This window comes from Pseudophryne corroboree, chromosome 6 (genome assembly GCF_028390025.1).
Source record: "Pseudophryne corroboree isolate aPseCor3 chromosome 6, aPseCor3.hap2, whole genome shotgun sequence".
Taxonomy (NCBI): Eukaryota; Metazoa; Chordata; class Amphibia; order Anura; family Myobatrachidae; genus Pseudophryne; species Pseudophryne corroboree.
Genome location: NC_086449.1, coordinates 232,420,273 through 232,439,400, shown reverse-complemented (window position 1 = coordinate 232,439,400; position 19,128 = coordinate 232,420,273).

The following is a 19,128-nucleotide window of genomic DNA, read 5'->3' as shown; positions in this document are numbered from 1 at the left end:
TACTCACACAGCTACCTCATTGCGCCTCTTTTTTTCTTTGCGTCATGTGCTGTTTGGGGAGGGTTTTTTGGAAGGGCCATCCTGCGTGACACTGCAGTGCCACTCCTAGATGGGCCCGGTGTTTGTGTCGGCCACTAGGGTCGCTAATCTTACTCACACAGCTACCTCATTGCGCCTCTTTTTTTCTTTGCGTCATGTGCTGTTTGGGGAGGGTTTTTTGGAAGGGCCATCCTGCGTGACACTGCAGTGCCACTCCTAGATGGGCCCGGTGTTTGTGTCGGCCACTAGGGTCGCTAATCTTACTCACACAGCTACCTCATTGCGCCTCTTTTTTTCTTTGCGTCATGTGCTGTTTGGGGAGGGTTTTTTGGAAGGGACATCCTGCGTGACACTGCAGTGCCACTCCTAGATGGGCCCGGTGTTTGTGTCGGCCACTAGGGTCGCTTATCTTACTCACACAGCGACCTCGGTGCAAATTTTAGGACTAAAAATAATATTGTGAGGTGTGAGGTATTCAGAATAGACTGAAAATGAGTGTAAATTATGGTTTTTGAGGTTAATAATACTTTGGGATCAAAATGACCCCCAAATTCTATGATTTAAGCTGTTTTTTAGTGTTTTTTGAAAAAAAACACCCGAATCCAAAACACACCCGAATCCGACAAAAAAAATTCGGTGAGGTTTTGCCAAAACGCGTTCGAACCCAAAACACGGCCGCGGAACCGAACCCAAAACCAAAACACAAAACCCGAAAAATTTCAGGCGCTCATCTCTAGTTCTAATGCCGTTGGCACGCTCCCTCCCACCCCGCGACCGCCTCTGCCTGTCAATCAGGCAGAAGTGATCGCAGCCCAGAGATGCTCATAGCATCTCACGCACAGGCAGTGTGGCCGCTGCGCGTGCGCACTCCACAAAGTAATTCAGACTTGCGATCGCTGCTGCTGCAGCGATGCTGTCTGAATTACTCCCTAAATACACTTTTACTAACAGCTTAACCGTAATGTATTTCAATATTATGCACTATGTGTGCTGATTGTAGTGTATAGCCAGTATGTTAGTTACCTATGGTACTATACGGTATGCTCTGCTTAGTATTTTTACGGTACCATTGCTACTATGTATTATATGTGATCTACCATCCTGTTTTATGTTATTGCCAGTTTCAGCATATGTTACCATAATTATGGGTCATTGTGTAGAGCCAGCGCCGGCAGGTAGATGGCATGATGACATCATTCATTGGGCGCCGTCGGCCAGGTGTGAGGTTCTGCTCCGGGGGATGCTGCGTGTGGTCACTGGGTGATTCTTTATAAGGTGATCTCTATTAATGCACTTGTTATGTCCTGATGAAAATGCTGTATAATTTAATAGGCATTGAAACGTTGTCTAACATGACTTGAGTATACAATTGTATGCTTGGAGTGCCGCTTCCATGAAGGAATATATACAGATGTAGTCACGCTCATCATGGCTACATCTGTGGTAAACATGCATTACAGTATAAGCTCAGCTAGGCACGCCCACACCTAGCCGTGCCAATCTGCGGCTTTTGCAGCATCTTTTCATGTGAATGGGGCACGTGCGCATCTAAGATATATATATATATATGTGTGTGTATATATATATATATATATATATGTATATATAAATAAATATATATATATATAGACAGGCAGCAAGCGTGGCACTCCAGGTGTCTGACACAATTAATCACTCAGACGGGCAGTGTTGGAGACAACGTTTCTATGCCAGTTTAATAAGGCATTTTCCTCAGGCCTTATTAAACTAGCATTGAAATGTTGTTTCTAACACTGCCCGTATGAGTGATTAATTGTGTCAGACACCTGGAGTGCTGCCCATCTGTATTCAAGGAGAGCCAGATCACATGTACCCTATACATATATATATATATATATATTATTCCCAACCTCCTGACAAAGTGATTACGAAATGCATTGAGGTGGGGCTTACCAGGCGATTCCTGTTCCACATGAGCTGTCATCCCCGACTTCACCTGGTACAGGTGTCCTGACAAATCGGTCGCTGAAGCTGGTGCGGTGCGTGGTCCCAGATCCAGGTGCAGCGGTTGCCTTGTGGTTTTACTTTTCATGTGATACACAGCCCACAGAGTGGGCTATCAGGGTACGAGTCCACTGCTATTCATTTGACCTATCCTGTGTATATATGTGGTTTATGAATTAAATTGATTTGCACTATGAGCGAATTCTCCATCTTTTGCTATTTCCAGAGATATATATATATATATATATATACAGGGGTTAAAGTGGGCCGGAACGGGGCGGAACTGCGTTCCGTCAGTTGTATTGGGAGGCGGAACGAGTTCCGCCACCTCCAGCCTACTTATTGCCCGGCCACAGGACTCTGTGCACGGCCAGGCAGTGCCGTCTGATTGGTCTGAGCGGCTTCCCCACGTTAATAGAGGAGATGGACGGGTAGCACAGTGTCTCCTTTAGCCCCGCCTCCGCTTGTCCCTCTCGCGCTGGCAGCAGGAATGAGACACGCAGGTCCGTCTCTCCTGCCGTGTAAAGGGTAGGAGTTGCTGGCGCAATGGTCAAGACAAGGAGCGGAGGACCCATGCGGACACTGTTAGAGGCTATCAATGACGGAGCAAGTAGCAAAAGAGGTAGGAAAGACCTGCATGGGTGAGCCATATAAGGGGTAGCTGTGTCCGGGGTTACATGTGCTGTGGGGAAGGGGGGGGGGGCAGCTATATGTGGGGTTACATGTGCTGGAGGAGGAGCTATGTGTTGGGTTACATGTGCTTTGGGGGGGAGCTGTATGTGGGGTTACATGTGCTGGGGGGGAGCCGTGTCTGGGGTTACATGTGCTGGGGGAAGCTGTATCTGGGGTTACATGTGCTGGGGGGTAAACTGTGTGTGGGATTACATGTGCTGGGGGGAGCTGAATGTGGGGTTACATGTGCTGGGGGAAGCTGTGTGCAGGATTACATGTGCTGGTGGGGAGCTGTGTGCAGAATTACATGTGATGGGGGAAACTGTGTGGATTTACATGTGCTTGGGGGGGCTGTATGTGGGGTTACATGTGCTGTGGGGGGGAGCTGATTGTGGGGTTGCATGTGCTGGGGGAAGCTGTGTGCAGGATTATATGTCCTGGGGGGAGCTGTGTGTGTGGTATTAGATATGCTAGGGTGGGAGAGCTGTGTGTGTGGGATTAGATATGCTAGGGTGGGAGAGCTGTGTATGAGATGTGTTGTGGTGGGGGAGCTGTGTGTGAGATTATATATGCTGGGGTGGGGAGCTGTGTGTGAGATAATATATATTGGGGTGGAGAGCTATGTGTGAGATTATATGTGCTGGGGTGGGGAGCTGTGTGTGAGATTATATATGGTGGGGTGGGGAGCTGTGTGTGAGATTATATATGCTGGGGTGGGGAGCTGTGTGTGAGATTATATATGCTGGGGTGGAGAGCTATGTGTGAGATTATATGTGCTGGGGTGGGGGGAGCTGTGTGAGGGATTATATGTGCTGGGGGAGCTATGTGAGGGATTATATATGCTGGGGTGGGGGGAGCTGTTGGCTGGTTGCGTTGGGGGCACTCCCCCTGTTGCTTCAGACTAGATCTGACCTCCACATAAAAGAAGTCTAGCCAGATTCAGAGGTTTTTGGTGGGCTGTTACACTACCTGGGGTCAGCAAGATGTGTAGAAAGAGAAAATATGAAAAGGTATATGTGGACTGTGTAGAAAGTAATTTGGGTAGAATAGTTTGTGGCTCTGGAATATGATAAACTGCCTGAAGATGTGAATTTTAGAATGCTTATAGGTTTGGAGACTAGAGGAAAGTTTTGTGAATGGAAGAGCATCACACAGAGTGGTTGCTGCATGAAAAAAATCCTTTAACTGCAACTGGGAGCAGGTAATGCTTGTGTGAGATACGAAGATCTTGTGCAGAACGGATGGGCGAGTTGGGAGATAATGTGAGATAAGGGAAGAGATGTATGTTGGTGTAGTTCTGTTAATAGAATTGTTTCAGAAGTATTTTATATGGAAATTGGTAAACTACAGGCAGCCAATGGAGAAACTGAGGGCTGAAACACACTACCCGGTTTTCCCCGGATGGCAAAAAGGATTTTTGCCATCCGGCAGAGTCTTTCACACACAACGGCTTTGAGCCGTGTGTAATGCTGGGCGCATGCGCTGCAGCAGACACGGCTTAAAAAAAACGTTGTGTGTGAAAGCTCCCCTTCACACACACGGTCCACTGCCTACAAAGACGGCACGGTGCCGGCCTGGCAGCTGGACCTTCCAGTGGATATTTCCGGCTGCAAGCCGGCAGCCGGGCCCGGGACGTGCAGTGTGAAAGGACCCTACCCCTCACACTGTTAACTACAATACCGGCACGGGAAAAAGCTATCCGGCTTTTTCCCGGCCGGCAAAAGTCGGCGTGTGTGTTTCAGCCCTGACAGAGTGGAACAGCAGATTAAAGTTTTCCAAGGTGGGCAAGAAGGGGAGGGACTATGGGCGTGGCATCTGCTGGGTGGGAAAGAAGGGGAGGGGTTAGTGATGTATCAACCACAAGGGAGGGGCTGGGGGGGTGAGTTCCTCCACCTCTCTAAGACCACTTTAAGCACTGTATATATATATATATATATATATATATATATATATGTATAAAGGAAATACCCGACACTCCTTGTTGAAATGTGCCTTTCTGTACAAACACACACACACACATATATAGATGTGTATATTGTCAATCTGCGTTTTGCGGAATAGGATTGGGATGCCTGTGATGACAGACAATACTTTCTGCAGTGGGATGTGATTGGGGGATGAATGAGAGCACTTAGGGGTCTGTTTACTAAGACTTGAAGAGAGTTAAAGTGGAGAGAGATAAAGTACCAACCAATCAGCTACTGTACCTGTCATTTTTCAAACACAGCCTGTAATATGGATGTTAGGAGGTGATTGGTGGGTACTGTATTTCTCTGCAGTTTATCTCTACAAGTTTTAGTAAATAGACACCTTAAATCTATGGTGCACTGTCAAAACCCTAATAATTACATGACAAAATATGGAATAAGGCAGGTATTTTGCCTAACAGTTAAAATTTAGCTCATCTCTAGTAATTATTTATTGTGGACATGCATTTAAAATGTATGGGGTGTTCTCATTAGTATTGAGCATTTACAGATACGTTTATTAATGTTACGAGTACGACATGCAGGAAATAGCATCGCCTTGCAGGTTAATTACTGCAGTATGATGCTTAATGTTATGTGTTGCTTATATTCCTTTCACATTAGTTATTTTAGACAGCCAGTAGATGGTGCTGCTGTGTGGTTAGGGAGACAGTGTTGCGCTGGTGAAGCATACTGTATGTTGGGCTAACTATGATGAAGCTCAATGCTCAAACATGATGTCTGGTCCCAAATTCACTATTTTCAGCATTCTGTACTTTTCAGGAACAGCAGTGATGTTATTATTAGCAAATGTGCAAACTGATTCCTGTGATAATTACCTACTACAGATATGTGAAATTTGTCAAATTCTGAATTCCATAGCAGAAGAAACATAACAAGACTTTCACATTTAATGTGACTCTTGTCAAGATGCATGCTTTTTTTTTGTAATTTTGTAAGAGAAGTGCTGTCTAGCACGTCGTATAGTTGAACTAGGGGCATCTCAAGAGAGGAGGGGGCCCGTGTGCAGTCTCCGGGTGGGTCCCCTACTCTCCAAGATGCCATAAGCTCTGGCAATATGCCAGAGTCTACGGCGCATGTGCAGGTCTCTGGAGACATGGCGCCCACCATGTTCCGGAGAAGACAAAGGTCGTACTATACATGCGCAGCGGCCATTTTGGAAGTTTTTATTTTGCCGCGATGGCTGCTCCTGCAACGCCTGGTGCTGGACTCTGGAGAGGTGAGTATTAAAATATGGGTGCAAAGTGTACGGTGTGGCCCCCCCTGGACCCAGAGGCCCGTGTGCACCATACACATTGCACCCATGATAGAAACGCCTATGAGTTGAACAAATCAGACTCAGTTTTCCCAGACCCTGCCAATACAGTCCAGGATTTAATGATATCTATAATTGAGCAGAGGTAAGTTAATTAGTACCTTAATTATTTTGTTTTAACCATCTGTGCACAGCCTTAGGCATCCTTAAAACCTGTACTGTTAAGGTGCCTCAAGGACTGTGTTTGGGAATCATTGTCCTAGTTTCTCATAGAAGTGTTGGACAGGATGAAGTGCAGGTAACAGTAAGCTTCTCTTGGTCTTTAACCCCTTTGCTGCTGAGGGTGTAACCACCCTTGTGGGCATTTTCCAACATTAAGTGCTCATCACATATTAATAACACTGATTTTTTTTATGTATTAGCCACAAATTGTGCCTTGTTTGTAACTTGCATTTTAAGAAACCATCATTAGCCTTTTTAACAATATATTTTATTGTATTTAAATTTTTTAATCGTACAATACAGAGGAATAATAATCCCAAAGAAGACATTCAAACAAGCCAGAACATATTGTTTTGAACCCAAATGGATGGAAACAAAAGAGTTTTCTAATTGAAATTACAATTGAATTTTTTCCCCCCTTCTTATAAGCACCACAGAGAAATATTTTATACAGTAGTTTAGGTTTCGCCAAGAACCCACCTTTCAAAAATATTAAAAAGCAAAATTCTATGTGTAGGTTTTGATTAAAAAAAACTTTCACTCAAAATTAAAATACATTTTTTCCCCAAAATTTTGCAGTCTTGATATAAACAATATCATTCTACTTGTGAAGGAGAAACTGTGTGCCTCCAAAGTTTGTATATGTTGTAATGGGGGTGGCACTCCAAATTTTGACTTGGAATGTTGATTGTCTTACACCCAAACTGAAAAACCTTGCCTATCCTTGGCATACAGCATAATGTGACAGATTGCTGCAGAGAGGCCAGCCAGAAAAAAACGCAGGAATGGTTGTGATATGCAAAATAGAAAATTTATGGGTTACAGCTTAACTGTACGTTCTGAATTCCGACACTTTGGTGGTTGCCAATTTAGCAGTACCCTAGTAACAGCCCTAGATTACCTCTCCAAAGAGATAAGTAATGGCTGGGGTAGTTATCAGAGACACCCCAAGTCCAGCAAAGCTGCATAGAGTACTGAAAGAATGGTTTGTGATGGATAGTTAAAGTCAATGATTTGGAAAGGGTAGAAACATGAGGAATGAAGTCCCCTGCTTCCACTGCACAATGCCAAACAATCAGAGAACATGTTGTGTGTACTCTAATTGGCCAATATGTTGCAACTGGGCAGCCCCAGTATTAGCATCTGTAACAGGCAGGTTACAATGATTTGCATCTGTTACAGATACTTGTAGCTAAAAACAAAAATAAAAACCAAAACCAGAAAAATAAAGTTGTAAATAGCGTCTTATCTCTGCAGCCCCATTACTCTGTGCTTGAGGCAGATATATCACATGCTGTACCATCATCTTGGCTCTGCCTATAACTGACTGCACTTGGCAACAAAAGGAGGTGGTGTTTCCAGACTGATTACCAGCTGCATTCACGTAGATGACACTTCTGTGATATTTTCCTAATTTAGTACTTCTTTTTTCTGGTTTCTCAATAGGAAAATATATTGGTAGAACTGCAAGTTGGACTGATATGGTCACTCTCATGGCCATTTGCCCAGATTGCTTTGTATGCCTGTCTTGCATCATGCTAATCCCTGAAGAATAGTGCAAAGTCCAGTGAACATACTAAGTACGTCACCTATTTGGACTTCATCTCTCGTTAAAAGTAGTTCTTCCAATGAGTGATCCTCATTATGGTAGTATTTATCTTGGTACACACAGGAAATAACTGGGCTGCCTTTATTTTAGGTTTCATATTAGAGGAGTTGTTCCACTGGTCATGTTCATTATCTGATGAACAGGACCCCGTTTAAGTCAATGGTCAAGACCAGCGTTAAGGTGTTAAAAGCATATACTAGTGTCTGATTTGCATATTTGCGCTAATCAACACCTGCTATTTGTGTCTATCTCTAACCCTTTTAGCGCATCAAAACATTTTTCATTATAGTTTTGTTTCTGCATTGTATTAAATGTTCAATGGAAAAGGAATCACTATATATATATATATATATATATATGTATAGTGTGTGTATTATACATATATATATACATATATATATATATATATATATATATATTTTTTTTTTTTTTTTTTTAAAGTAGAAATAAAACAGAAAAGAAATGTGCCCACCCTCGGTTTTACCCATATTGTTGTACATGGTACCAGCTGCATGGCAATATTAATTACATATATAGATACGAAACAGAAAGTTAATTTCCTATCAGCACTAACAACAGTTTACTGCAAATCTATGTCTATGTAGCAAATAAAACAAAGGTTATTTTGTCATATTTTGAACAAAACATTTAAGCTTGCAGCCCATCGTCAAGGGGTCCCAATTTTCTGCAAGTATATCTATGGAAGAACTTGGTCTGCATTCTTCCAGGCCAGACATTTCAATCCACACTAATGTCAGCATTTTACCTTTATTTACAGTAATAATATTAGTATTAATATCCAAATTGGGTAATGTGAGCCTAGTAGGTCACCTAATTGTGTTCCACTTTTCACTGAGATATTCAAAATGGAGTTCTGTGACATTGATAGCATACTATCTGAAATACACTCACATGTAAAAGCATCCAACATGGGCCAATAGCCCAGGAGACAACAGCATAAAGTTAACATGATCTGAATTTTGACATTGAGATCATGTCATACCAAGTAATGTCAACATTTATCCTGTCAACATTCACAAATGTCGACACTGAGATAATGTAGACATTGCCAGAATGTCAATATTGGGAATGCTGACAGTCACAGTTTTGACAATAGTATTTTATGGATAACTATAATTCTAACCCAAGCCTAAAATCATGTGTCGACAACCTGATGATGTCAACATTATGTCAGTGTCGAATTGCGAATGTAGGCATGTTGGTGTTGATTCAATTAACCGGTGAGGTGCAGTGAGGTCAACACCTGGAGCAGAGCCGGCTAGTATCAGAGACAGATTTACATATCCATATACAGGTACAACACCGATTATCCAGCACCTGATGGTCCAGAACCTCTTTTAGGCTGTGGAAGAGAGTCAGACTGCAGAAGGTTTAGGATTAGGTGGTTTGGGGTGGGGGTGGGGTGTAAACTGCCGGGATGCCGTTGTATGTACCACCGATAATCCAGCAAAATGGATAATCTGGTACAGTGCTGGAACCAAGGGTGCCAGATTATCGGTGATGTACCTGTATATGAATTGGTGGTGAGTTTTGACTATAAAATTAATTAGACTAATACAAAGATGATACTTAAAAATTCTAAATATCTTCTTTGTATTATTCATATCATTTTATAGTCAAAACTGAAGTATGACAGATGAGGTCATGGGTCTATTTACTAAGCCTGTCATTTTTCAAACACAGCCTGTAACATGGCAGTTAGGGGCTGATTGGTTGGTACTTTATCTCTCTCTACTTTCTCTCTCCAGTGCTTAGTAAATAGATCCCCTAATACTGTAAAACTTCCTCACAATCACACAGATAAAACATATGTACATTAAAATCAAAATATATTTGATTATCTGATCAAGTTTTTACTTTGGATCAAGGTAGTTCTGCAGACCTGATATAACCGATCGTAGGTGTGAGCTCTCAGCACCAACCTGAATTCCAAAGACGATCTAGTAGACTCCAAGACAACATACAAAAATGACCATCAAATAGGTTTCGTTGTTGGCAAATTTCTTATCCAGCGTTAACATTTTTTTTATATATAGTCTCAGAAATGACACAGTAGTTCCCAGAGAATATTTAATCATTCACATCAGTTCCTGTACCTTTTCACAGATAGGGCCGACAGCAATGTCACCCGAGCTCGTCGATCGTGCGGGATACTGGCTGAACTAGGACATTTTTTAAATGGGCAATCACTTACAAGGCATGGTTTTGCCTTGTAAGTGATTGCCCCTTTAAAATGAGTTTGAGTTTGGGCGGCATTCCGCACAGCCACTGAATATGGGCGGCATTACATCCTGCCCACTGACACACATACATACACATATGTTAATTTTCTGAGAAGCTTATAAGCCTTTCAGTATGTCTTTAGAGTATGTGATTAATTGCACCAGAGCAGTGAAATGAAGTAAAAAAAAACAAAAAGACTCATTTAGTCCTTTGCACCACCCAAAATGATCTATTCTGTTTTTTTTCTGTTTTTTTTCTTTAAGAACACAATTTATTTTTGTTCTAGTTATATTCAAATGCAGGTGGTTACTCCTAATAGTAGTATTAGAGCGGCAGCTGGAGTCCAACAGCGTGATTTCTAGAATAGCTCAGTGTCTTTGGTTAAGTGTCAGATTTTGGGAAATTAGAAAAATGAAATGAACCCAGCTGTTGCAAATCCTCGTGGCTACACTTCACTTAATAAAGCACGTTGGCAAAGCTGGAAGGAAGATATACTGTAACTGAGAAACTATGCTCCTACAAACATGCAGAAAATATGTCTTGTGACATGCGATAATTTCTGTGTAAATTGCCTCTATTGTGGGTAGAACACATACTTGCTCATCAAGATGGCGGTATATAGGCCTACTTGCTTACTTTTTTACTGGTGCCCATTTGCTAGATCCTGGAGTGGCAGTTACAGGTGGGAGGTTCGGGGGGGTGTGGTGCTGTGAATTGCAACTTTGTGCTACAATGTTGCAATTCACTGTGAAACCCATCATCAAGCACTTAACTTCACTGGGAAAGTGGACGGATTTTAGGAGGGTGGTTTACTTTCCCAGATGTCTGTGAGATTCTTCAGTCTACCTGACATTTTGGTAGAGTAGGCACATATGCATCTATGGGGAAGAAACATTTAGATCTCATGATGGGAGAATTTGAGTGGAATTTGAGAGGGGGTTGCTGGTTAGCATACAACCATTGAGCTTCTTTCCACTTGCACTTCCATTTGCTCAATCATACTTGCTGACTTACTGCTCATGAAGGAGAGCTGTAGCCAGTGCCAACGGATGCGGTGACTCAAATTATGTTATTCTAGCCCACTTCCGGGCAATACCAAAAATCTCAGGGGTTATGACTACACTCTTGGCAAATAATCATGTCAATCATGAAATTCAGGAGCTTCCCGGACACTCCAGTAGAGTAGGTAAGTCTAAAGTGAGTGGAAGAGCATGGAGAAGGGAGAGTAGCATGAAACAAAAACTGAATTATTATTTAATATTCCATTTAAAGGTCATGGCAAAAACACTAAGACTGTTTTTTGTAACAATCTAAATTTGCAGTAACCAATCATCAATTAACAATTATTGTTCTAGTGCAGGATAGATAATGAAAGCCTATATTTGATTGTTTAATAATGGTTTTTGCTGATTTTTTACTTTATATTAAAAATCCTTGAGTAGGTATGTTCGCGATCCCATCAATAAGTAAGGTTTTTATCAACACTTGCGACAATGAAAAATATATTATCACCAGCATTTATTAAAAACAAAAATCAAGTCGGCTGTGTGATACTGGCCAGGAGCAATAAGAGTTGACTAACCACTTCGCTGCGGCTGTTTCCTTAGTTCTACATGACCCAGCTTGTCGAATCCCATTTGTAAGGTGAGACTTCAAGCACAGAAGAGGGATTCAATTTCAGTAACTGAAAAACTGTTCTCATTTTTTTTTCAAAGTTTCATGAAATGATTTGTTTTAAAAATGAAATCGTTTTGCATATTCAAATATGTTATTCTAGTAATAAAGCATTTTGTTTAAAGATTTTCTTTAAAATCTTTTGTAACTGTGAACTAGGAATAGTAGCACAGATATCAAAATATACTTGTTAAGTAGGTTTCCCAGTGCAAAGATGAAGGCTAGTGAACCGTTCTGTCTACATAGTTACGAGTTATTGACGGTGACAATAATATCATCACTGCCAGAAATACCTTCCTTATGGGATCCGGTCAAGTTCCCGGCAGTTGAAATACTGACACCGAAATCTCGACACTGCTCGGAATTCCAGCGCCGGGTTCCCGACATTGGTTACAATGGTTAGTTTAGGCTGCAATGGGGATAGTGAGGCTGTGGGGAGGGGGACACCCCTCAGGAGGGTTAGGGTCAAGCTTCAGCGGAGGGAGGATTAGGCTTAGGTTGCAGAACTGGGGGGTTAGGGTTAGGCACCACTGAGAATGGTTAGGGGTATGCTGCGCTGGGGAAAGGGGGGGGGGGGTTAGTGTCAGGCTGTTGAAAAGCAGGGTTAGGGGGTTTGGGAATTGGGGATAGAATACTTACCTACTAGGTGTTGGAATCCTGAGCAGCGGGATGCCACAGTTGGTATTATGACTGCTGACATCCCCAGCACTGATAGAGTTCTTTCCTTACATTAGGAGAAATGACAACACCTGTATCTGCTGGCTATCAGGCGCTTCACCCTTTTATAAATATGCATGCAAGTCAAGAAAGCAGCGTTTACACAGCACTAATATATTGTCCTAATTCAGACCTGATTGCAGCAGCAAAACCTTTCTCTAATGGGCAAAACCATGTGCACTGCAGGTGGGGCAGATATAACGTGCAGAGAGAGTTAGATTTGGGTGGGTTATATTGTTTCTGTGCAGGGTAAATACTGGCTGCTTTATTTATACACTGCAATTTAGATTTCAGTTTGAACACACCCCACCCAAATGTAACTCTCTCTGCACATGTTATATATGCCCCACCTGCAGTGCACATGGTTTTGCCCATTAGAGGAAAATGTTGCTGCTGTGATCAGGTCTGAATTAGGCCCATTATGCGGTGCTTTATATTGAGAGGATCATGACACACATAAATTCTATACAATGATGTGAAACAAGTATGCTCAAGTGGGCTAAATAACAGTGTAGCTGCTTGGGAGGATACTGTGTATGGCTGTTGTGTTATATTGTATTGTCTATAACTTTTTAGATATTTTTTTAAAATGTTGCCAAATGTTACTCCTTATAGAAATGTATATTTCACCTAGCTTTTTTTTTAATCCAAGTTTAGCTCCCCTTTAAAATTGTCATAAATTGTATGTTAGCTTTTCCAGTTATAAGCAGGATAAATATCAGCAGAGCACATGGAAAGAGAGAGAAAATTACCGAGAGCAGATGGATGACAAAATCATGCCATTTTCAAGCGGCAGTGTGACTCATGAATAAAAATCGTCTTTGATTACTACTGTTATGAAGCATTCTACTGCAATTCCTACAGGTTTGAAGACACTGTTTATACCAGTATCATAGACAGAAATGATTTTATGCTTCAAAAATCATATCCCAGTGGAACTTTCTCTCTAGGCTACCTCTCCTAGTACACAATGGCGGAGATTGAGATTATTCACATAATAATCTAACGAGTTGCCTCTATGATATTACATTCAAAAGAATGACTATGGATGCCGTTTTTCATCAATTTATACCTGGGTGACAGTAACTCAGTGTCGCAGATTTATTTGTGTCTACAAATTTAGGTAACAATAATACAGATATATTTATGATTTATTTAAGACATTCTGCCCAATGCTGAGATGATATACAGACTATTTTTATGCTACTTGAAAAAGAGAATAGTTGTATGTCATAAACTATCTGATTCCTTCTACACTTTTATAGAGAGAAAACATGAGATTCCAACAAGCCCCACAGTTACGTTTAATGATTCTTATTTTATACTTTTTTTTTTTACTTATTTCCAGTTCATGCTTTATTTCTAATTTTCAAATTATTTAATCTATAAATTACTCATTATATAATGTTATGTTGTCATTATTAGTTGCTACACATATAATAATAATAATAATAATAATAATAATAATAAGCACTATATATGCACTGGAAGTCTGGAACCATTGTATAATTGTTAGTCAATTGCTATTATTATTTTCTGACCTTGAGAATAACCTCTTTTCACAGGATAATGGGCAGGCATAAGTGTACCATGGCCATAATGATAGACATAATGGTTATGTATGCTGAGGCAAGTTAAGAACAATTTTGCATCTTGTAAGGTGCAAAATCTTCGTGACCAAGGCTTTGAGTAACCTGATATTAAAGTGAGCTCTCAGCAGAACCTGCACTACTATTAGGTGTGGTTATCAACAGATAGGGCGTGACCGTCCCGCTAAAGACACAGGATAATATTATGCATTCTCAGATTATCAGACACAACACTCTGCCTAATTTAGTCTAGACATTTTAGCTGTGCCCCCTTGTGTCTAACAATAACAGTGTATTATAGTGCCACCTTAAATTTAATAAATATAGTCAGGGCCCCTTCAGTCTAATAAAAAAATATGTGCCCCCTTTAGTTTAATAATGATAACTTGTGCCCACTTTAGTCTAATGATATGTTCCATCTGTGCCTCTCACCGTCACTGACATACGCTCTATGCCTCTCTCATACACACTGCCTCTCAAACACACTGTGTATCACAAACCTATCACAAACATTGACTCTTACACACACACATACACTGTGCTTCGCTCTCACACACATACACAGACTGTACCTCTCATAGAAACATAGAATTTTATGCTTGATAAGAACCATTTGACCTATCTAGTCTTGGCCCATCTGTGTACTAAACACAATTGGGTTATTTTTTTTTCTTTTTGTGAGCCACTTAATCTAAAAGTATATTTCAGGAGGAAACCAGCGCAAGCCCAGGGAGAATATACAATCTCCACACAGTTAGAGCCATGGTGGGAATTGACCCCATGACCTCAGTGCTAACCATTACACCATTTGTCCTCCTCACAAACAGTTTCTCATACACTCTGTACCTCTCTCACACACACTCCCAAGTTGTTATTCTCTCTCTCTCTCTCTCTCTCTCTCTCTCTCTCTCTCTCTCTCACACACACACACACACACACACATATATGCACTGTGACTCTCACATACTCATGCGGTGTCTCTCTTACATACACCGCCTCTCACACTAATGTACACTCTGTGCCTCTCACAAACACTGTTTCTCATACACACAATGTCTTACACACATATACACTGTGCCTCTCTCCTCTCTTTCTCTCTCTCTCTCTTACACACACACACACACACACACACACACACACACACACACACACACACACACACTGTGTCTCTCACACACATTGTCTCTCACATACACTGCACCTTTCTTTCACACACTGTGTCTCTCTCACATACACACATTGTGCCTCTCACTCACACACATTCTGTCTCTCTCTGATACACTGTGCCTCTCTCACACACAGTGCCTCTCACTCACACACTCTCTCACACACACACACACACATTGACTCTTAATACTGCTTTCACATCACATCAACCGAGGTGCAGTGTGAAAGCGCAAAAGTGAATATGCCGGGTCGAGCAACCCAACATTTTAACCCGGGTTAAAAGAAGTGTTAAACACAGGTTGGACCTGGCTCATTGTGCAGTGTGAAAGCCTCTGACCCGGGATATTTAACCCGGGTATCAGAAAAAGGTGCTGATTGGCTGTTTATGTGTCTGCTCAGAGCAGTCCCCAGACCCTCCTTATATTTCCTTTGAAACCTCAGTATTGTGTACAGTACAGTATGTAAATGGGGAGGTGAATATTCTTTTTATTAAAAGTATTGACCCAGCTAGACAGTCCAAGCCAGTACCATAGAGACCAACTTGCCCCTACATAGCCCACTCTGACCCTCGCAGGCCCAGTATAATCTCACACACACACACACACACACACACACACACACACTCTGCCTCTCTCTCACATACACTATGCTACACGCTCACATAAACTAAGGAGAATTCTATAATGCTGATTTACTCTGTGCTATCCTCTGTCAGTATTGATATTGTTTGTTTTGTTTATAGCACCTTTTTCTCCAATGGTAACCCTCTTCACTCCTCTCCTTACTGTTTGTTGCCATGTTTAGTGTTTCTGCACCTGGGCCTAATAAAGTTGTTGGTGCTCTGGTCTCCAGATGTCCTCTCTACTCTTGTTACTTGTTTAAGATGGACTATAATGATGCTAAAATGAGCAATATACAGTAAATGTAACCTCTGCTTGTATATCCTCACTCTGATTTAAGGGTCTATTTACTAATCCTCAGGAGCAGATAAAGTGGACGGAGATAAAGTACCAGCCAATCACCTCCTAACTGTCATGTTTCAAACCCAGCCTGTGACATGGCAGTTAGGAGCTGATTGGCTGGTACTTTATCTCCGGCCACTTTATCTCCATCAAAGGCTTGGTAAATAGACCCCTTAGTATTGCTGATTGGCTCATCTACTGTCACTACTCCAGTGTGGTACCTACAAGTTAGTCACTACTAATTCATGGAGGTAAATTTACTAAGGTTCTAAAAATGTAAAGTGATGTTGCCAATAGCAACCAATCATATTCTGTATATCATATCTCTATTGCAGCAGTTCCCAACCTTTTTTCTCCCCCGTACCCCTTGATTAGGCTTTTAATTTATAAGACCCTCTCGTCTCATATATCCCCCCCATCCGTCTACACCAGAAAAGACGCTTATTCACATTACACCACACAGTGCGGACACTTATTCATATTATGCCACACAGTATGGACGCTTATTCACATTACCCCACACAGTAGTACCCCACACATTGTCAGATTAAATGTATGCCACACAGTAGTGTTCCTTTATTTTATATTATAATTAGAGATGTGCACCGGACATTTTTCGGGTTTTGTGTTTTGGTTTCCGATTCGGTTCCGCGGCCGTGTTTTGGATTCGGACGCATTTTGGCAAAACTTCCCTTAAGAATTTTTGTCGGATTCGGGTGTGTTTTGGATTTGCGTGTTTTTTTTCAAAAAACCCTCAAAAACAGCTTAAATCATAGAATTTGGGGGTAATTTTTATCCTATAGTATTATTAACTCAATAACCCCAATTTCCACTCACTTCCAGTCTATTTTGAACACCTCACAATATTATTTTTAGTCCTAAAATTTGCACCAATGTCGCTGGATGACTAAGCTAAGCGACCCAAGTGGCCGGCACAAACACCTGGCCCATCTAGGAGTGGCACTGCAGTGTCAGACAGGATGCCACTTCAAAAAATAGTCCCCAAACAGCACATCATGCAAATAATACATTAAAAAGGTGCAAGATGGAATTGTTCTTGGGCCCTTCCACTCACCCTTATGTTGTTGTATAAACAGGACATGCACACTTTAACAAACCAATAATTTCAGGGACAGGGTCTGCCACACGACTGTGGCTGAAATGATTGGTTGGTTTGGGCCCCCACCAAAAAAGAAGCAATCAATCTCTCTTTGCACAAACTGGCTCTACAGAGGCAAGATGTCCACCTCCTCCTCATCGTACGATTCCTCACTCCTTTCACTGTGTACATCCCCCTCCTCACAGAGTAATAATTCGTCCCCACTGGAATCCACCATCACAGGTCCCTGTGTAATTTCTGGAGGCAATTGCTGGTAAATGTCTACACGGAGGAATGTATTATAATTCATTTTGATGAACATCATCTTCTCCACATTTTCTGGAAGTAACCTCCTACGCCGATCACTGGCAAGGTGACCGGCTGCTCTAAACACTCTTTCGGAGTTCACACTGGAGGGGTGCAAGTTAGGTAAAATAAAGCCAGTTTGTGCAAGGGCCTCCAAATTGCCTCTTTTTCCTGCCAGTATACGTCCTACTTGGATGCTGTCACTCATATAATCCTCCACCATTCTTTCAATGGTGACAGAATCATATGCAGTGACAGTAGACGACATGTCAGTAATCATTGGCAGGTCTATCAGTCCGGACCAGATGTCAGCACTTGCTCCTGAGTGCCCTGCATCACCACCAGCGGGTGGTTTTGGAAATTTGATCCTTTTCCTGGCAGCTCCAGTGGCGGGAGAAAATGAAGGACGAGCTGTTGGCGGGTCACGTTCCGCTTGACTTGACAAGTGTCTCACCAGGTCTTTGAACATCTGCAGACTTGTGTCTGCCGGAAAGAGAGATACAACGTAGGCTATAAACCTAGGATCGAGCACGGTGGCCAAAATGTAGTGCCCTGATTTCAACAGATTGACCACCCGTGAATCCTGGTTAAGCAAATGAAGGGCTCCATCCACAAGTCCCACATGCCTAGCGGAATTGCTCCGTTTTAGCTCCTCCTTCAATCTCTCCAGCTGCTTCTGCAAAAGTCTGATGAGGGGAATGACCTGACTTAGGCTGGCAGTGTCTGAACTGACTTCACGTGTGGCAAGTTCAAAGGGTTGGAGAACCTTGCACAACATTGAAATCATTATCCACTGTGCTTGAGTCAGTTGCATTCCCCCTCCTTTGCCTATATCGTAGGCAGCTTTATAGACTTGAATGGCCTTTTGCTGCTCCACCATCCTCTGAAGCATATAGAGGGTTGAATTCCACCTCGTTACCACCTCTTGCTTCAGCTGATGGCAGGGCATGTTCAGGAGTGTTTGCTGGTGCTCCAGTCTAAGGCACGCGGTGGCTGAATGCCGTAAGTGGCCCGCAATTCATCAGGCCACCGACAGCATCTCCATTACGCCCCTGTTGTTTTTAAAAAAATTCTGCACCAACAAATTCATTGTATGTGCAAAACATGGGACGTGCTAGAATTTTACCACATGTAATGCACGCACAATATTTGTGGCATTGTCCGATGTCACAAATCCCCAGGAGAGTCCAATTGGGGTAAGCCATTCTGCGATGATGTTCCTCAGTTTCCGTAAGAGGTTGTCAGCTGTGTGCCTCTTATGGAAAGCAGTGATACAAAGCATAGCCTGCCTAGGAACGAGTTGGCATTTGCGAGATGCTGCTACTGGTGCCGCTGCTGCTGTTGTTGCTGCGGGAGGCAATACTTCTACCCAGTGGGCTGTCACAGTCATATAGTCCTTAGTCTGCCCTGCTCCACTTGTTCACATGCCCGTGGTTAAGTGGACAGTGGGTACAACTGCATTTTTTAGGACACTGGTGACTCTTTTTCTGAGGTCTGTGTACATTCTCAGTATCGCCTGCCTAGAGAAGTGGAACCTAGATGGTATTTGGTAACAGGGACACACTACCTCAAGAAATTCTCTAAGTCCCTGTGAACTAACGG